The sequence below is a fragment of the Triticum urartu genome, chromosome 2A (genome assembly GCF_056163025.1).
Source record: "Triticum urartu cultivar PI428250 chromosome 2A, HENAU_Tu73, whole genome shotgun sequence".
Taxonomy (NCBI): Eukaryota; Viridiplantae; Streptophyta; class Magnoliopsida; order Poales; family Poaceae; genus Triticum; species Triticum urartu.
In genome coordinates, this window is record NC_141874.1 from 737,226,481 (window position 1) to 737,248,290 (window position 21,810).

Consider the following 21,810-nt stretch of genomic DNA (forward strand, 5'->3'; position numbering starts at 1 on the left):
ATAAACAAAACTGCATTCCTTAATGGATTTATTAAAGAAGAGTTGTATATGATGCAACCAGAAGGTTCTGTCAATCCTAAAGGTACTAACAAAATATGCAAGCTCCAGCGATCCATCTATGGACTGGTGCAAACATCTCGGAGTTGGAATATACGCTTTGATAAGTTGATCAAAGCATATAGTTTTATACAGACTTGCGGTGAAGCCTGTATTTACAAGAAAGTGAGTGGGAGCACTACAACATTTCTGATAAGCATATGTGAATGACATATTGCTGATCGGAGATAATGTAGAATTATTCTGCAAAGCATAAAGGAATGTTTGAAAGGAGTTTTTCAAAGAAAGACCTCGGTGAAGTTGCTTACATATTGAGCATCAAGATCTATAGAGATAGATCAAGATGCTTGATAAGTTTTTCAATGAGTACATACCTTGACAAGATTTTTAAGTAGTTCAAAATGGAACAGTCAAAGAAGGAGTTCTTGCCTGTGTTACAAGGTGTGAAGTTGAGTAAGACTCAAAACCCGACCACGGCAGAAGATAGAGAGAGAATGAAAGTCATTCCCTATGCCTTAGCCATAGGTTCTATAAAGTATGCCATGCTGTGTACCAGACCTATTATATACCCTGCCCTGAGTTTGGCAAGGGAGTACAATAGTGATCTAGGAGTAGATCATTGGACATTGGTCAAAATTATCCTTAGTGGAATAAGGACATGTTTCTCGATTATGGAGGTGACAAAAGGTTCGTCGTAAAGGGTTACGTCGATGCAAGTTTTGACACTGATCCAGATGACTCAAAGTCTCAATCTAGATACATATTGAAAGTGGGAGCAATTAGTTAGAGTAGCTTAGTGCAGAGCATTGTTAACATAGAGATTTGCAAACTTACGGATCTGAATGTGGCAGACCCGTTGACTAAACTTCTCTCACAAGCAAAACATGATTACACCTTAGTACTCTTTGGGCATTAATCACATAGCGATGTGAACTAGATTATTGAATCTAGTAAACCCTTTGGGAGTTGGTCACATGATGATGTGAACTATGGGTGTTAATCACATGGTGATGTGAACTATTGATGTTAAATCATATGGCGATGTGAACTAGATTATTGACTCTAGTGCAAGTGGGAGACTGAAGGAAATATGCCCTAGAGGCAATAATAAAGTTATTGTTTATTTCCTTACTTCATGATAAATGTTTATTATTCATGCTAGAATTGTATTAACCGGAAACATAATACATGTGTGAATACATAGACAAACAGAGTGTCACTAGTATGCCTCTACTTGACTAGCTCGTTGAATCAAAGATGATTAAGTTTCCTAACCATAGACATGAGTTGTCATTTGATTAACGGGGTCACATCATTAGAGAATGATGTGATTGACTTGACCCATTCCATTAGCATAGCACTTGATTGTTTAGTTTGTTGCTATTGCTTTCTTCATGACTTATACAAGTTCCTATGACTATGAGATTATGCAACTCCCGTTTACTGGAGGAACACTTTGTGTGCCACCAAACGTCACAACGTAACTGGTTGATTACAAAGGTGCTCTACAGGTGTCTCTGAAGGTACTTGTTGGGTTGGCGTATTTCTTGATTAGGATTTGTCACTCCGATTGTCGGAGAGGTATCTCTGGGCCCACTCGGTAATACACATCACTATAAGCCTTGCAAGCATCGCAACTAATGAGTTAGTTGTGGGATGATGTGTTACGGAACGAGTAAAGAGACTTGCCGGTAACGAGATTGAACTAGGTATTGAGATACCGACGATCGAATCTCGGGCAAGTAACGTACCGATGACAAAGGGAACAACGTATGTTGTTATGCCGTTTGACCGATAAAGATCTTCGTAGAATATGTGGGAGCCAATATGAGCATCCAGGTTCCGCTATTAGTTATTGACCGGAGACGTGTCTCGGTCATGTCTACATAGTTCTCGAACCCGTAGGGTCCGCACGCTTAAAGTTTGATGACGGTTATATTACGAGTTTATGTATTTTGATGTACCGAAGGAGTTCGGAGTCCCGGATGAGATCGGGGACTTGACGAGGAGTCTCAAAATGGTCGAGACTTAAAGATCGATATATTGGATGACTATATTCGGACTTCGGAAAGGTTCCAAGTGATTCGGGTATTTTTCGGAGTACCGGAGAGTTACGGGAATTCGCCGGGGAGTATATGGGCCTTATTGGGCCATACGGTAATAGAGGAGAGAGGCCAAAAGGAAGGAGGTCTGCGCCCCCCCTCTGGTCCGAATTGGACAAGGGGTGCAGCCCCCTTTTCCTTCTCCCTCTCCTCCTCTTTCCTTCTCTCCAACTCCAACAAGGAAAGGAGGAGTCCTGCTCCCGGTAGGAGTAGGACTCCCCCCCCCTTGGCGCGCCCTTCTCCTAGGCCGGCTGCCTCCCCCTTGCTCCTTTATATACAGGGGGAGGGGGGCACCTCTAGACACAGAAGTTCATCAAGTTGATCGTCTCTTAGCCGTGTGCGGTGCCCCTCTCCACCATAGTCCACCTCGATAATACTGTAGCGGTGCTTAGGCGAAGCCCTGCGTCGGTAGAACATCAACATCGTCACCACGCCGTCGTGCTAACGAAACTCTCCCTCAACACTCGGCTGGATAGGAGTTCAAGGGACGTCATCGGGCTGAACGTGTGCTGAACTCGGAGGTGCCGTACGTTCGGTACTTGATCGGTCGGATCGTGAAGATGTACGACTATATCAACCGCGTTGTGCTAACGCTTCCGCTTACGGTCTACGAGGGTACGTGGACAACACTCTCCCCTCTCGTTGCTATGCATCACCATGATCTTGCGTGTGCGTAGGAATTTTTTTGAAATTACTACGTTCCCCAACAAGAACACTCACAAGGAGTTGGGCCACCCCATGGGCGCGGGTGAATGCCATATCCACTTTCTCAGTTTTTCCAACCATTATACCCAGAGTACCCACAACTCGAGCATCTGTCAAAGGCTCAAAGGGAGCCCCAGAAAACCGCAGCCACACCTGAGTGAGCAGCTTTCCCTTAGGCTCCACCTTCTTGCACTCGTGAAATTCCAGAATGCGTTTAGTACCGGGGACCTTGCACAACCCAAAACTCAGCAACCTCTGCAAATCGTCCACCATTGGGAAATCAACCCTAAACACATTGTCCTCAATATGGACAAGCTCCCACTGAAAATCACCTGGAGCCAGTTCCTGAAGTCTCTGCACAATCTGAGCCTCAGAAACCACTCCCTGGTTAGCTTTCACAATTCCGGTAGTCAAGCTCTGCGTCTCTACCATAATCTCTATCGCAGCCGGGGACTCAAAGAACATCAGCTCAGCACAATATACTCCATACATCGTAAGAGCTGGGACCTGATCACGCAGAAGTGGGAAATGCCCCGAGGCATGTGCTGGCTTACCACACGAATCGCACAGCTCCGCCACGCACTCAGCAATGAAGTGACCCTTCTCACCACATCAATAGCATAGCATCTTCTCCTTCTTACGCGCCCACTTGGATGCCCTCTTAGACTCTGACCTGTCACCTGCCTCTGCAGAAACACCAGTAGCAGGAACCTCCACGTTGGCCAATGCCGTCACTACCTCCATCGCCTAGCTAGGTAGTTCGGTCGACGGAACGGGATCGGCCGCCGGTGGCGGAGGCTGTCTGCGGTACCGACCACGACCACCACGATGACCACGGTATCCACCTCTCTGCCAGTAGTCTAGGCCAGAAGCTCCCTCGACAAAACCACCTGGAGGTCCGAGAAATGGTCTCTCAGCAGAACCATCACCCTGCCAGGCATAACCACGTCCACCTCCCGTAGACGATGATCCACGGTGCTAGCCATCTCCATAAGCATCATATCCATCATCCCCCACTATCCCCGGGGCGGTTCATTGGACTCTCCTGCAACCTCGTTCTGCCTCGTCTGCGTTGGGCCCGATCGTTTTTGCGTCGGCCTCACGACGTAGTGCGGCGGTGGTGCGGCACGAGGCTGCGGAGCAGCACCACGCCCCACAGCCGCAGGTTTCGGTGGCCCCGGCGGAGCAAAGCCGCTCCCCACAGTAGTATTAGCCGGTGCGGGAGGCCGTAGATCACCACGCCCGACCGCCGTCGGCACACCCGCCGTCAGTGCAGGTCGCGGGCCGAGCAGAGCTCCCCGTCCAGCAATCCCCGGGCCCTGAAGCGGCGACCGAGAACCAAGGCCAGACCCGCCCCGACCCGAGGCGGCAACAGCAATCGGAGTCGGCGGTCTCGGGCCGTTCGCTCCACCACCACGACCCACGGCAGTGGGGTTTGCACCGACCAGCGCTGGCGGCCGCGGCGCAGCCTGCAGCGCGCCCCCACGTCCAGCCCCAGCCGCCGGCAACGTTGGAGTGGCGCGGCCGGTTCCCGGCAACGTAGCCGCCCCACCCGCGACAGCGCTTTTGCCTGCCGGCGCGGCTGACCCGCGGCCAGCCATAGCCGGGAAGGCGGGGATACGTCGAGCCCTACCAGTTCCACACGCCCGGAACCCTGGCTTGCCGCGCCTCGGAACCCTAGACCGAGCAGATGACGACGAACACAGAGGAAACGTGATCGAACGAGTGCATGGGGCGTCGCAGCTTGGAGGAATAGGGGTCGGGTTAGCCTGGGCCACATACCCAGCTAACCCCGGCCCGTCTAAGCTCGGGCCCAACTCACCCAGAGACGGCCCAACTGTACACGCACCCATCTCGTGGCCCAACAGGCAATTCAAATGCAGCGCCCGCTTAGCGGAGATCCCGATCGCCTGAGCCGCCGGCGATGACGCCATATCCGTCTTCGGCACCCTAGACGCGTTTTGCCGGCGCACATTCTTCTTCCTCTTAATTGTGATCCACGATTCCGGCCTAATCAAATCGAAAAGAGTAAGATTTGGAAGACTTACCTTCGGGAGGGGACCTTTCCATGGCCTGATTGCCGTCGCCGCCGTTCTCCGGTGAACTACGCGACGGATCATTTCTTTCTTCTCTCCCGCGTGCAATCCAATTCTTGCCGGATCGTCAGATGGCAAAACACTATCGATTGTTGTTGCCACTTCATCTTTGTTGTACCCTGAATGAAAAAACTCACATATGAGATCTGACGGAGTCGGAGACGGTAGAGAACTCGCCGGGATCCCATCCCCGTCGTCGTCTGCATCCTCCTCATCCGGATTGGCAAGAGCCCAGAACCGGCCTCCGATTCGCCGGCCATCACCGGCGGCTAGGGACGGCACAGCCGCGGCCGTGGCCCCGGTCGCCCGCCCAGTCGCCCTTTCGCCCATCCCCACGTCGTTTCACCTCTCTCACTCAAACACCTAGATAGACAGTATATAATAAATAATAGACTGAAGATGTTAAGACCGTTTCAAGCGTTCTCATCGCATAGCAGCCATTGCCTGCTGCTTCAGTATCTCTCTTTGAGAAACTACTGCAGAACTTGGTTCCACGGCCTTACCCTGCTGCTTCAGTATCGACGCGGTCTAGGTTCCAAGGAGACATAGTTGACTATCATAACTCACAAACCTTGTAGAAGGCATTTAAACTCTCACTATAGAAAAAAAAAGTTCTCACTTCCTCTTATTAAAACTGGAACGCTTGTTGTATGAATTCCATGTCACTACTTTCAACTTAAGAGTTCCCACAAAAAAAGAACTTTCAACTTAAGAGGTAAAAGTCCAATATTAAAATCATGAAGTAAAGTTTTTAGACCGCGGATTAAGCAGAGAAATAATGACCGACATTGCATCATCCTGAATTGCAAAATAACAGCTTAAAAAAAGAGTGAACACATATTATATTAAAGTAAATTTTATGTAATAAAAGGATGGATATACAATGGCGCCAATGAGGACTACTTTTGATTATAGTGATGAAAATTTTCTTGAAAGTTAAGTACACCGGACACGCCCACCAACATTGGATAGACGTCCCTGGTCTATTTGGACTATTTGGGGTACATGCTCATAGCATCTTTTTGCTAGGTAAGCCTTGAAATTTCAGCATTTTCTACTAACCCTCATGCACTGTACATTTTACTTCAAGGTGAATTGAGGTTTAAATGGTGAGAGCAGACGATCTATACACGTGCCTGCTGGTCCATATTATCCAGTCGGTCGCGTTTTCATGCAGATCAGCGCCCAAAACAAAGTTAAAGCAGACAGGGAAAGGGAAAACATTTTAATAAAATAAGCTGTTATTCCCTCAAAATAAAATAGGCGGTTAGCTAGTAGGGACCATCTTGATGAATGTTCTTTACCTAATGCCGAAGGTACTTTTACAGTGGACGGGGCCTGGACAGGGGAAATTTTGGTCCTTCACAGCGTCGATAGCCATCAATCTCAGGGAAGAATTCGTTCCCGAAAAGCACCCACCACCGACTCCCATGGCTCTCTCTCTCTCCCTCGATAACGGCGACTGTCCCTTTGCAACACCAGAAACAAGAACATGTATGGCACTCCACGAGCAAATGACGGGATTTTTGCCCAGCCGAATTTGATCCAGTATGTTTGGGGTTGGGGGGCATCCTAATTGTTCTCCACCATTTGTGGCAGCAGGTTCTTCAGGATAGTTCATTTACAATCCGGGGCAATACAAATTACATGTCTAATCTAAGTATATATTTCTGTAATACAAGTTTAAGTTACGAAATTGTTGGTTCTCACGGTTTAGCAAGAATGTGTGTCAAGTCAAATATTGTATAAGACCAAACGAATTTTTATTAATCTCCAAAACGAATCAGCAAAACGCAAAACCTGAATATGTCCAACATACACATAACTACTTGACTATACACACATATAGTTGCTAGTAATAATTACTTGACTATACACAAAGTACACATGTGCCTGCGACTGCAGATATGCACTCAAGCCATGAGGCCAGCAATGGCAAGCAAAACGGCGAGGCCATACCCGATGGCCTCCACATTGGTGGCAGTGGAGACAGGGGTCGGCGGGGGAGCATTGCTTGCACTTGGTCCGCTGGCTGGGGCGGGTGACAAGGAGGAGCCAGACATAATATCGATCTTAACCTTCATGCCACCAGCGCAGTGGCCAGGGAAGCCGCAAATGAAGTACCGGGTGCTGGAGGCGGTGAGGGTGACGACATCATTCCCAGAGTTGAGGGTGGTGATGGGGCTGGCGGTGCTGCAGGAGTCGTAGTCGGCCTTGCTGACCTCGAGGACATCATGCGCTTGAGGGGAGTACTTGAAGACGATCTGGTCGTCGGCTTTGAAGTTCCTGGAGGACGCCCATGTGCCGTAGTTGGTGCTGAGGTCCCACGCTCCGCCGGGCTCGCCAACGTTGTAGATCGCCGCTGATGCGGTGCTCAGGATGGCCATCACAGCCATGGCGAGAAAAATGGTTCGTGTGACAGCCATTGAGGCTTGAACTGCAAGGAGAGCTTAGCAGAGGAGATTACAAGGGAGGTGCTGATGTATTGGTCCTTGAGCGGAGAATGTGTTTGCTTCCCTAGGCGGCGGTGTCCGGTCCTATATATAGGACAATCCTGGCCGGGTGGGACGGAGAAACATGTGCGGTTGGTGGGACTTTGAATATTGTGTGTAGGTGGGAACACAAGCAGCTGGTACGTACTTGATCAAAATAGACTGAGTTTGTGAAGACCGGGCTGTGCTGTTAGCCTGCTGACCATTTCACGCGTTCTTTTCCTTTTTCTTCAATATGGACGCGGTCTACAAGACATGACGTATACTAACACGATCCACATACTTTCTGACGTAGATCCTAAAATGTTGACAAATCATTTTTTATTACTGGATTCGACATATTAAAGAGACCCTAAAATGTTGTTGTTGGGATTATTTAATTATATGCACTAATTCAATATCAAGTACAAATGGTACATTTGGTCACTCTATAATGTTAACCTATATACCTATATATTAATAAGAGATTTTTTTAGGGAATATATAAATAAGAGCTTTTTTTTACCACATAGTAGAAAATGGAGGTCCTACTGATTTGGAGGCCCTGTGCAGCCGAACACTCTCCACAGGTGCGTGGTACGGGCCTGCCGTCAGAGGCCTGTTGCATGCCTTGATTAGGATCGTGCCTTGAATAGGTTACATGGAGGATATATATAGAGGCCAAGATCCAAGCGAATTTCTACCATTGCCGCCAAGATAAACATGGCCTTTCGTTTTAGATAAAATTTACTTGATTGCAGGCTGGAAGCTCCATTTTTACCAGTTTTAAATTCCTCTTTGTATGTGGTATTAACGCTTTAATTCTTTATTTTGATGCTCGTCTTTTAAGCAATACATATCGCTTGCTTTCTATGTTGATAGTATTGACTTGTTTTGTTGGAACAGTGTTGTAACTTTTTGTAACACTGAAGCTGTAATTTAATTAGTTGTACCGTGCAACTCATGTAGTAGAAAGCTGGAAATTAGACCGGAGAAATCTATCCAGCACTTGTATCAAAAGTAGTCCTCGTTACCATGATATATCTAGGTTTTCCATCAACAATGACCGAAGGAGAGGATCCCCATGTGAATGAATTACTCAAAGCACCACAAAGTGATGAAATTTTAATTACAAGTTTGCGTGTGAGGAGAGATTCTATTGTTCATTGTTTTTGAGATAGCTCACCAGTCATGCCAAATGGTAGGAGAGATAGTCCCGCCAAGACATAGTGGATATTTGTAAACTTTAATTCAGTTTAATAATGAGTCGCACAATATTATTTCACTCGATGATGTTATTTTGCAATCCAGGATGATGCACTATGGCTCAATTGCACGGTTCAACATGCCAGCTGATAGCTCCATTCTACCAATTCTAAACGTGTTTTGTGTGTGTGTGTGTGTGTGTGTGTGTGTGTGGATGCAATTTAAAACGTGTTAACTTAACTGTATATTGTATGAAAGCTTTACTTCTTGATTTGAACATTGGAATTTTGTTCATCGTTCTCCTTCTAAATTGGAGGTTGTGACTTTTTTTGTCGTTGAAACTTGAAAGGTGTAAAATAAATCACTAGAGGTTGTAACATAATTAGTTCTAAAGTGAAATTCAGGTAGTAAAGATGAAATATTGAATAAACAAAGTTAAAAGTTTTTCTTTTTTGAGAGAAGAGAAGTTCGAGTTGAATGCTGATCAACGAACCCTTGATGTACGTGATCAGGGACATGGATTGTGATAGTCTACATCGCGTAGACCGCGTCGATACCGAAGAAAAGAAAAGCAACGAGTGAAGCAGTCAGTAGGCCCGGTCTTCAGATCTTCTATCGATCTATTATCTATTATATATCTATACGTGTTTCACTATGATGACCAAGTAGTAGCTGCATGCTGCGTAGCTTGCTTGTGTTCCCACGTAACATTCAAAGTCCAAAATTCAGATAGGTACTCTATTATATGTACCCTATATATGCTACGGCATACGATCAATGCAAATATTCACAATCCACAAGAACTAACCTGTGTCAAGAGAAATGTTGTATAAGACAAAAAGAATCTGTATTAATAAATCCTCCAAAATGAATCAGCAATACACAAAGCCCGAATACGTCCAACATACACATAACTACTTGACCATACACACAGATAGTTGCTAGTAATAATTACTTGAATCTACATAAAATACACATGTGCCTGCGTCTACAGAGATGCACTCAAGCCACGAGGCCGACAACGGCCAGCAAAACGGTGAGGCCGAAACCCGTGGCCTCCACATTGGTGGCAGCAGAGACAGGTGTCCGCGGGGGAGCGTTACTTGCACTTGGGCCGCTGGCCGGGGCGGGTGACGTAGAGGAGGAGCCTGGCATGACATCAATCTTAACCTTCATGCCGCCAGCGCAATGACCAGGGAAACCGCAGATGAAGTAGCGGGTGCCGGTGGCGGTGAGAGTGACAACATCATTCCCGGAGTTGAAGGTGGTGACAGGGCTGGCGGTGCTACAGGAGTTCATGGTCTGCCTTGCTGACCTCGAGGACGTCGTGTGCCTGAGGGGAGTACTTGAAGACGATCTGGTCATTGGTTTGGAAGTTCTTGGAGGACGCCCATGTGCCGTAGTTGGTGCTGAGGTCCCATGTGCCGCCCGGCTGCCCCACGTTGTAGATTGCCGCAGACGCCGTGCTCAGGACGGTCATCGCGGCAACTGCAAGAAAAATGGTTCTCGTGGCAGCCATTGAGGTTTGAACTGCAAGGAGAGCTAGCAGAGGAGATTATAATGCAGGTGCTGTTGTATTGGTCCTTGAGCGGAGATTGTGTTTGCTTCCCATGGTGGTTGTGTCGGGTCCTATATATATACAGTACAGGCTATGCCCTGGTGGGTTGAAGAAACGTGTACGGTAGGTGGAAGCCTGGACTATTATCGTACGTGCCTGGATTTTGGACTTTGAATGTTGTGTAGGTGGGAACACAAGCAAGCTGGTACATACTTGGTCATACTCAAACACGTAGGAGTCTATGATAATCATCGATCGACTGAACATCTGAAGACCGGGCTGTGTTGTTGGCCTGCTGACCTTTTCACGTGTTTCCTTTCCTTTTCCTCCAGTATTGACGCGGTCTACAAGACATGACGTAGACTGCCACAATCACATACCTTCTGACGTAGATCCAACTGCCCAGTTGCATTTCAACTCTCTCTAAAAAAGCCTCTAACTTCCTCTGTTAAAATTGTCAGCTTTCAACAACCTGAATTCCAGCTGGATCACAAATTCACAACTAATTAAAATTGCAGCTTTTAAATTTCAAGAATCAAAAGTAACAACTCTCCTAAAAGCAAAATATATTTATGGCAAAAAAGTACTCCTATGACATTAAGCTCAAGAAGTAATGCTTTAGTACCACAGAGTTATAAAATTTGAAATTGGGAAATTGGCATTCAGCCCACGAACATTCAGCGGAACAAATGACTGACTTTGCATCATCCTAGATTGTAAAAACAAGGTTTAGATAATGACTGATAATATATATTTAAATTGAATTAAAGTTTTACTGGAATAAAAGGCTAGATAGTGCCGGTGACGGGGACTAGTTTTGATGAAAACGATAAACAAGTCTTGAAGAATAGATACATAATCATTATTGTTGGATAGATGTCTCTAATCCATTTGAAACTATTTGTGGTGCATGCGCTAAAAGTATTAATGTGAGGCGAGCCTTGAAACACCATCTTTTTCAACTAGCCCTTGATGCACAATGTAATTTGCTACTAGGCGATTTGAGACTATAACATAGAGACAACACACATGCATGTCTATGCTCAGTGCCTCTCGGGGTCGAGCGACGGTCGTGCTTCCGTGTCGTAATCCCTCTTGAGGACATCGTGTTTGGACCTTGCAACGATTGGAGGGACCAGAGGCAACGGTGCTAGGTCGCGGCCGCCTCGTCTTCTTCGTGCCATCGGGCCTTTGGAGCGGGGTCTGCAGCGACTTGCGGCGGTGAGGTGGTGGCTGTCAGTGGTTGTTGTCGTGTGGCAATACGGTAGCCTCCAGCCGGTCCGGCGACGGCGTTTTGGCCATGTTCTTGCTCGCTGCAGTGTCGTCCGATGGGGTGCGATGGGGCGGCTACCCGCCTTTTTCGGTGGTGGCGGCCCCCGTGGTCATGTGTATGGCGTGGAGGCTGGGTCTTGTGGTGCTGACGGCTTCTATGAGGATGGCGGAGGTATGGGACGCCCCCTCCACCAACAAATCGGGTTTGATGCGGCTCGGCGGGTGACACATGTATCTCTTCTGGAAGCGTCATGGCATGCCTGCCACCAGCAGGTGCTATGCATGATATCTCATGCGCAGACGTCAAGTCATGCTTGCCGTCGGCAGATGCTATATGGTGGGTTTGACAGAGTTGTCATGCTTAGCCTGTTCCTATTGTATCGAAGGTGGTGCGACGGAGACCGGAGGCGAGGCAACATGGGACGTCTTTGTCTTCCGGTTTCACCTACTGCAATATCTGGCTAGCGAGGTGTCGGTAGCGGACAAGTGTTGGTGGTAGAAGCAACTTTAGCGATGAGCATGCACACTCCGATGGAAACACTAGAACTCTGATCACGCTATATCGACACGCGTTGCGTGGTACCATTGCTGAAGGTGGCGGATCGAAACTTGGCTTTGGAAATGAAATCCGAAGATCGACCTTGGGTTGGACTTGTCATTATCGGCGCACGTGTGAAGATTTCTTTCTTTTTATTTTATAATAGGGTTAGTGCATGTCTGGTGCAGTTACTATTGCGAGGCATGTGGCCTCGGATATTTTTAGTTTTCATGTCAGTGTTGTTCTGCTGCTGAATTTTTTTAATAATAAGTAATATATGGATGCGTGCATCACTTGATGCAGAGGCCCGAGTTTATCCTTCTTTTTAGAAAATGTGTTGCCACTGTCAGGTTCAAAAATAAAAGGCCAAAGCTAGAGTTTTTACCTTACGGCACCATAACTAATAACTGAGGTACATATGTCCTGGCTTTGACAAATGCAGCAAAGACACGATTGCCAAAGGAGCCCAACGCACCAAAGAGAAGCATGGCTACAGTGTCGATCTGGAAAAAAAATTATATGAGACCAGGTCTCACGGTTAGCAGGTGAGGCCCGTCCTGATGGATGACACGTGGCATTCACAAATCATAAAGCATTTAATCCCCCCTCCCCCCCCCTTCATTTCAGGTGGGAGGTGTGATAGATGCTTTGTGATTTATGAGGAGAGATTAGATACTTTATGATTTGTGAATGCCACGTGTTATCTATCAGGATGGATTTCACCTGCTAACCCGTGAGACTTGGTCTTATAGAATTCTTTTCCGTGTCGATCCCATCCGATCGAAATGGCATCAGATTATACATATTGTGTTGGGTCCTATATATACAAACTCATGGCCAGGTGGGTTGAAGAAACACGTGCGGTAGGTGAAAGCGTAGAATATAGAGTACGCGGGAACACGAGCTAGGCATGCAGCTAGTATGTACTTGGTCATATAATCAAACACCTAGATAGATAGTATATAATAAATAATAGACTGAAGATGTTAAGACCGTTTCAAGCGTTCTCATCGCATAGCAGCCATTGCCTGCTGCTTCAGTATCTTTCTTTGAGAAACTACTGCATAACTTGGTTCCACGGCCTTACCATGCTGCTTCAGTATCGACGCGGTCTAGGTTCCAAGGAGACATAGTTGACTATCATAACTCACAAACCTTGTAGAAGGCATTTAAACTCTCACTATAGAAAAAAAAGTTCTCACTTCCTCTTATTAAAACTGGAACGCTTGTTGTATGAATTCCATGTCACTACTTTCAACTTAAGAGTTCCCACAAAAAAAGAACTTTCAACTTAAGAGGTAAAAGTCCAATATTAAAATCATGAAGTAAAGTTTTTAGACCGCGGATTAAGCAGAGAAATAATGACCGACATTGCATCATCCTGAATTGCAAAATAACAGCTTAAAAAAAGAGTGAGCACATATTATATTAAAGTAAATTTTATGTAATAAAAGGATGGATATACAATGGCGCCAATGAGGACTACTTTTGATTATAGTGATGAAAATTTTCTTGAAAGTTAAGTACACCGGACACGCCCACCAACATTGGATAGACGTCCCTGGTCTATTTGGACTATTTGGGGTACATGCTCATAGCATCTTTTTGCTAGGTAAGCCTTGAAATTTCAGCATTTTCTACTAACCCTCATGCACTGTACATTTTACTTCAAGGTGAATTGAGGTTTAAATGGTGAGAGCAGACGATCTATACACGTGCCTGCTGGTCCATATTATCCAGTCGGTCGCGTTTTCATGCAGATCAGCGCCCAAAACAAAGTTAAAGCAGACAGGGAAAGGGAAAACATTTTAATAAAATAAGCTGTTATTCCCTCAAAATAAAATAGGCGGTTAGCTAGTAGGGACCATCTTGATGAATGTTCTTTACCTAATGCCGAAGGTACTTTTACAGTGGACGGGGCCTGGACAGGGGAAATTTTGGTCCTTCACAGCGTCGATAGCCATCAATCTCAGGGAAGAATTCGTTCCCGAAAAGCACCCACCACCGACTCCCATGGCTCTCTCTCTCTCCCTCGATAACGGCGACTGTCCCTTTGCAACACCAGAAACAAGAACATGTATGGCACTCCACGAGCAAATGACGGGATTTTTGCCCAGCCGAATTTGATCCAGTATGTTTGGGGTTGGGGGGCATCCTAATTGTTCTCCACCATTTGTGGCAGCAGGTTCTTCAGGATAGTTCATTTACAATCCGGGGCAATACAAATTACATGTCTAATCTAAGTATATATTTCTGTAATACAAGTTTAAGTTACGAAATTGTTGGTTCTCACGGTTTAGCAAGAATGTGTGTCAAGTCAAATATTGTATAAGACCAAACGAATTTTTATTAATCTCCAAAACGAATCAGCAAAACGCAAAACCTGAATATGTCCAACATACACATAACTACTTGACTATACACACATATAGTTGCTAGTAATAATTACTTGACTATACACAAAGTACACATGTGCCTGCGACTGCAGATATGCACTCAAGCCATGAGGCCAGCAATGGCAAGCAAAACGGCGAGGCCATACCCGATGGCCTCCACATTGGTGGCAGTGGAGACAGGGGTCGGCGGGGGAGCATTGCTTGCACTTGGTCCGCTGGCTGGGGCGGGTGACAAGGAGGAGCCAGACATAATATCGATCTTAACCTTCATGCCACCAGCGCAGTGGCCAGGGAAGCCGCAAATGAAGTACCGGGTGCTGGAGGCGGTGAGGGTGACGACATCATTCCCAGAGTTGAGGGTGGTGATGGGGCTGGCGGTGCTGCAGGAGTCGTAGTCGGCCTTGCTGACCTCGAGGACATCATGCGCTTGAGGGGAGTACTTGAAGACGATCTGGTCGTCGGCTTTGAAGTTCCTGGAGGACGCCCATGTGCCGTAGTTGGTGCTGAGGTCCCACGCTCCGCCGGGCTCGCCAACGTTGTAGATCGCCGCTGATGCGGTGCTCAGGATGGCCATCACAGCCATGGCGAGAAAAATGGTTCGTGTGACAGCCATTGAGGCTTGAACTGCAAGGAGAGCTTAGCAGAGGAGATTACAAGGGAGGTGCTGATGTATTGGTCCTTGAGCGGAGAATGTGTTTGCTTCCCTAGGCGGCGGTGTCCGGTCCTATATATAGGACAATCCTGGCCGGGTGGGACGGAGAAACATGTGCGGTTGGTGGGACTTTGAATATTGTGTGTAGGTGGGAACACAAGCAGCTGGTACGTACTTGATCAAAATAGACTGAGTTTGTGAAGACCGGGCTGTGCTGTTAGCCTGCTGACCATTTCACGCGTTCTTTTCCTTTTTCTTCAATATGGACGCGGTCTACAAGACATGACGTATACTAACACGATCCACATACTTTCTGACGTAGATCCTAAAATGTTGACAAATCATTTTTTATTACTGGATTCGACATATTAAAGAGACCCTAAAATGTTGTTGTTGGGATTATTTAATTATATGCACTAATTCAATATCAAGTACAAATGGTACATTTGGTCACTCTATAATGTTAACCTATATACCTATATATTAATAAGAGATTTTTTTAGGGAATATATAAATAAGAGCTTTTTTTTACCACATAGTAGAAAATGGAGGTCCTACTGATTTGGAGGCCCTGTGCAGCCGAACACTCTCCACAGGTGCGGGCCTGCCGTCAGAGGCCTGTTGCATGCCTTGATTAGGATCGTGCCTTGAATAGGTTACATGGAGGATATAGAGGCCAAGATCCAAACGAATTTCTACCATTGCTGCCAAGATAAACATGGCCTCTCGTTTTAGATAAAATTTACTTGATTGCAGGTTGGAAGCTCCATTTTTATCAGTTCTAAATTCCTAATTGTATGTGGTATGAACGCTTTAATTCTTGATTTTGATGCTCATCTTTTAAGCAATACATATTGCTTGCTTTCTATGTTGATAGTTGTGACTTGTTTTGTTGGAACAATGTTGTAACTTTTTGTAACACTGAAGCTGTAATTTAATTAGTTGTAGCATGCAACTCATGTAGTAGAAAGCTGGAAATTAGACCGGAGAAATCTATCCAGCACTAGTATCAAAAGTAGTCCTCGTCACCATGATACATCTAGGTTTTCCATCAACAATGACCGAAGGAGGGGATCCCCATGTGAATGAATTACTCAAAGCACCACAAAGTGATGAAACTTTAACTACACGTTTGCGTGTGAGGGGAGATTCTATTATTCATTGTTTTTGAGATAGCTCACCAGTCAGGCCAAATGGTAGGAGAGATATTCCCGCCGAGACATAGTGGATATTTGTAAACTTTAATTCAGTTTAATAATGCATCGCACAATATTATTTCACTCGTTGATGTTATTTTGCAATCCAGGATGATGCACTATGGCTCAATTGCACGGCTCAACATGCCAGCTGATAGCTCCATTCTACCAATTCTAAACGTGTTTTGTGTGTGTGTGTGTGTGTGTGTGTGGATGTAATTTAGAACGTGTTAACTTAACTGTATATGGTATGAAAGTTGTACTTCTTGATTTGAACATTGGAATTTTGTTCATCGTTCTCCTTCTAAATTGGAGGTTGTGACTTTTTTTGTCGTTGAAACTTGAAAGGTGTAAAAGAAATCACTAAAGGTTGTAACATAATTAGTTCTAAAGTGAAATTCAGGTAGTAAAAATGAAATATTGAATAAAAGAAGTCAAAAGTTTTTCTTTTTTGATAGAAGAGAAGTTCGAGTTGAATGCTGATCGACGAACCCTTGATGTATGTGAGCAGGGACATGGATTGTGATAGTCTACATCGCGTAGACCGCGTCGATACTGAAGAAAAGAAAAGGCAATGCGTGAAGCAGTCAGTAGGCCCGGTCTTCAGATGTTCCGTCGACCTATTATCTATTATATATCTATACGTGTTTGACTATGATGACCAAGTAGTAGGTGCATGCTGCGTAGCTTGCTTGTGTTCCCATATATAAACATTCAAAGTCCAAAATTCAGATATATGTAGTCTATTCTACGCTTCCAGCCTTCCACCTACCGGACACGTTTCTTCAACCCACCTGGGCATAGCCTGTATTGTATATATAGGACCCGACACAGACACCTAGAGAAGCAAAAACAATCTCCGCTCAAAGGATCAACACAGCACTTGTCTTACAATCTCTTCTGCTAGTTCTCCTTTCAGTTCAAACCGCAATGGCTGCCATGAGAACCATTCTCCTCGCCGTGGCCGCGATGGCCATCCTGAGCACCGCATCGGCGGCAAACTACAACGTCGGCGAGCCAGGTGGTGCATGGGACCTCAGGACCAACTACCACTACACCACAACACTACATCTGCGACAGTCAGGTTCGTTGGAAAAACAACTTCCCATGACAGACAATCGGTTGGGAAAAACTATTGCCGACCGATCTTGTCTGTTGGGGAAAGTCCAGACGGGGAAAGCCTTTCCCGACCGACATATCTTTGCCGACCGATCGCTTGTTGGCTATGGGGCACTTTTCCCGACCGACATTCTGTTGGGCCTGCCATGGTCCTTTCCCGACCAACAGTCTATTGGGCTTGCCATGAAGCTTTCCCGACCAACTGTTTGACAGAATTTTTTTCCCAACCAACAGTCTATTAGGCCCTCCAGGAGGCTTTCCCGACCGACTGTGTGACAGGGTTTGTTTTCCCGACCAACTTTTCGTTGGCCCATGCATTAGCTTTCTTCGACAGACTATGAGATGGTTTTTTCGTTTTGCCCACAAACATCCAATAGCCCTCAATAGCTTACATTTGTGTTACCAACAAAATATAAATCAAGTTTCATGTTTCATAATAATAACATGCATGCCCTAACAATAATAAACCATAACCAAACAATAACACATTAATTAATTTCAGATGTAAATACTTCATCCATTACAATATGGTTCATTTTGTCACACACAATGCGAGTTTACAAAATGATATATAAAGTGCATCTCCAACGATTCAGTCACCATTACACAAAATATCCCATTTACACAAACCACCGTCTTCATGTTTCCTCGTCCTCTTGCCTATTTTTCCTACATAATGTAAAGTTGTGATTACATTCATAAAGACAATGGCACCATAAAAATTTGTAAAAATCATAGCATTGAGAACAACTATTACTTCACAAGGCAAGCTAGTACCAAACACCTACTAAGAAAGGCACTCCATTCAAGTTTAGGTAACCATGTAAAGGGGCATACTAAGCACTAGTTAAAGTGTCCTTATTTCTAGACACTATATTCATTGATAACAAGAAGGCTTCTGTGAATATCAACAAGTTAAATTATACAAGGAGCTGTCCATTAGATGACTTTACTATGACCGCATTAAAATTTAGAAAGTAGTTGGCAACATAACGAATGGTTTTAAACTAAAAATGAGAGCGACCTTCTCCGACATTAGCTCATTTTATGGAGCGTAATTGTATTTCTCACCAAAGATTAAACATAATGGGGCAAAAATATGTAGGCGTTTACAGAATACTTTAGACTTTATTTACCGCGGTAACTTCTATAGCTCAGACCTCTAAAAGCAGCCAAGCTAGATACTACAACTACACTATACAAAATTCATCCATGTTCTGGTTCTTTTATCATATGATTAATAGATGCATCAAAACCTGATAATGAGCTAGCAGGTCAACATATCCAGGAATTCCCAGGACACCATGTGCTAGAGGTTTTTGAAAATCCATTTCTGCATCACATAGCACATTGATGTTGGCAACCCTCTAGCATACCCTTTAGGTAGATAGGCAAATGCTTACACACCATGTGTCAATTGAACCCTGCAAACTTCAGAGTGTCAATGGTGTCAAGTAGAAGTAACAAATGCAACTATAATATTCAATTGATTAGGTACACACTTAAAACTTCAAAAAATCTCCAGAGATACAGACTTGTTCTATCTTCTAAGTGGTATCAGGACTGATGCAAAATGTCCAACTAACTGTTCGACATTCAATTGTAACCTATCTTAGTATGTGAAAATGTAATCCAGTGAGCGTAAAATTTCCATCTCAGCCTGAAAAATTATTGTTCAAATCAGGGGAGATGTTATTTGCAACAGAAATGGACCACGAGATAGTAGTATGAATGTACGTCAGTCTCAGTCTGATGGTGTATTTCTTTTCTTCATTCTAAGAAAAGTACAATCATGCTTGTGCTTTCATCCGCTAATCAAAAATGACTAATGAAAGGATGATGCATAGACGAGCGACTAGAAAAGATCTATCTAGCACGAATTTTCCAGCCCAAACGCCCAACGTGAGAAAGCATCCCTTGATGCCCTGATCGCTTGTTGTACGCATCAGAAAAAAAAGACTACATGCATCCGTGAGATCAGGTAGTCTGTTTCCTATCCTTCAGGTAATTTTGTTCGCGGGCATCATGGCTTCTAGGCTTGCTGGCTCCGTGTGCCCTACGTCGTCGTCTCCTCTGCCCGTCCGCAGCTGCCGCACAAGGCAGAGGCCACTCCACTCGTGTGGAGATTGAATCCACGATGAAGACCATGCCAGCTTGTGTGCTACACCGGCATCATGTATCACAAGATCAACTTCAAAGAATCTAGGTACATCACTGGTAAATAATATTTGTGAATTAATACAATTCCGTTGAAGACAGTGGCGGTAAAATTACAATATAGGATTCTAATTTTACTCCTCGTTTAACGTTTGAAACAGTATGTATGAAGAGAAAGGATACAACAGAAACATATTCATTTTTCCCCAGCCTAACATATTTGGTTTTCAAGCCCATTGCTTCTAGCTCAAACGTTACAGAAAATGCAAATCCACCTGACAAGCAACCGTTGTAGATGATAATTCCAACCCCAATCCTGTTGATATGCAACTGGTAGAAATGTAGTTTTTTTATATATTACCAGACATATGTTGCAATACCACTAGTAGAAAACAGGGCTATGGTCCAGGCCGACTCAGCCCATTAGTCCCGGTTCAGTGTAGAACCGGGACTAATGTGGGCATTGGTCCCGGTTCGTGAGCCCAGGGGGCCGGCCGGGCCACGTGGGCCATTGGTCCCGGTTCGTCTGGACCTTTTGGTCCCGGTTGGTGGGACGAACCGGGACCAATGGGCCTCGCTCCTGGCCCACCACCATTGGTCCCGGTTGGTGGCCTGAACCGGGACCAAAGGCTCCCCTTTGGTCCCGGTTCTTGCCGCAAACCGGGACCAATGAGGTTCCTATATATACCCTCGCCCGCGAGCAGAGCACTCCAGTGCTCTGTTTTTCTCTGGCCGGCGAGGGGAGGGGTTTGTGGTGCTCTAGCTCACCTCCTATGCACATGAGGTGTTCGATGGAATGCCCGAGCCACACTACTTAAACTTTCTCCTCTCGAAGCTCGACCTCCAAGCTCCATTTTCCTTGAGATTTGTCTAGATTTAGCGGTCCGTCACGCCCCGTCCCCGTCTTCACCGCCGTCGATCACCCGCGCTGATCTCATCACCGACACCACCGTGGTGAGCCTCTTGTTCTTATCTTCTTTCTGAAAGGAAAAATATCCTTACTTGTCTGTTTAGATAGATACTTGTATCATTTTCTTACATTTATTATTGCATCTTATATAGTGCGATGGTTTTGGTATCCGCCCCCGTCGGCCCTCGTCCTGTCTATGATTCGGATTTGGTATGTATATTATCTTCATAACTATTGGTTCATTTATTGTTTATGAAAATTATGCCGACCAACGTGACATAGATTTTATTTATCTAGGATGTATGTGAATCGGAAATGCCAACCGACCCTATTGTCGAGAGGTTAAATTTAGTTGAAGAAGAAAACAATTTGTTGAAGGAAAAAATAAAAAAAATTGAGGAGGAGAAGATGATATTGGAGTTGCATGTTGCGGATGTCGTCGATGATCACAAGATCAAGATTGATGCAATGCGCTTGAAGATTAGAAAGATTAGAAAATATGCCATTCATACCGAGGCTTGCTATCATTATGCCGTTGGATCAATTGTTACCTTGGTTGCGATTATGATCGCATTTGTTTTCGTATTGAAATGTTTTACATAGTTTCAATGTATGGTTTAATTAATTAGATGCTCTGGAGAGCTATATGTTGTTAGATGAGAACTATGTATGCACTTTGGTTTTAATGTGATGATGAACTTCTATTAATTTGGACACTTAATTATATATAATGCACGCAGATGAACCGGCAATGGATGTACGGTGACAGACACACCCGCGGGTACATTAAGGGCGTGCATGAGTTTCTCGATGCGGCTGAGGCAAACAAGCAGAATGGTTTTATGTGTTGTCCATGCACTGAATGTGGGAATGCGAGGTCTTACTCTAACCGGAAAATCCTTCACTCCCACCTGCTTTACAAGGGTTTCATGCCACACTATAATGTTTGGACGAGGCACGGAGAAATAGGGGTTATGATGGAAGACGGCGAAGAAGAAGAGTACGATGACAACTATGTGCCCCCTGAATACGGTGATGCTGCAACGGGGGGAGCTGGTGAAGATCAAGAGGAACCAGATGATGTGCCCAATGATGCTGCCACGGGTGAAGCTGCTGAAGATCAAGAGGAACTAGACGATGTGCCCGATGATGATGATCTCCGCTGGGTCATTATCGATGCAAGGACGCAATGCATTAGTCAAAAGGAGAAGCTGAAGTTCGATCGCATGTTAGAGGATCACAAAAAAGGGTTATACCCCAATTGCGAAGATGGCAACACAAAGCTCGGTACCGTACTAGAATTGCTGCAGTGGAAGGCAGAGAATGTTGTGGCTGACAAAGGATTTGAGAAGCTACTGAAAATATTGAAGAAGAA

At 45.2% G+C, this 21,810-nt stretch overlaps 1 long non-coding RNA gene and 3 pseudogenes across 1 annotated transcript; 1 reads left to right on the forward strand and 3 right to left on the reverse strand.

Annotated features, from left to right (window-relative positions):
• Positions 1–6,701: 6,701 nt before the first annotated feature.
• On the reverse strand, positions 6,702–7,487 carry LOC147987437 (mavicyanin pseudogene; annotated as a pseudogene).
• A 1,981-nt stretch (positions 7,488–9,468) lies between these two features.
• Positions 9,469–10,241, reverse strand: LOC147987438 (mavicyanin pseudogene; annotated as a pseudogene).
• A 4,088-nt stretch (positions 10,242–14,329) lies between these two features.
• LOC147987439 (mavicyanin pseudogene) lies at positions 14,330–15,115 on the reverse strand (annotated as a pseudogene).
• A 1,997-nt stretch (positions 15,116–17,112) lies between these two features.
• Positions 17,113–21,139, forward strand: LOC147987440 (uncharacterized). The gene is made up of 3 exons (XR_015617645.1): positions 17,113–20,479; positions 20,588–20,645; positions 20,733–21,139. It is a non-coding gene; the product is annotated as an uncharacterized LOC147987440 (long non-coding RNA).
• The last annotated feature ends 671 nt before the right edge of the window (positions 21,140–21,810 follow it).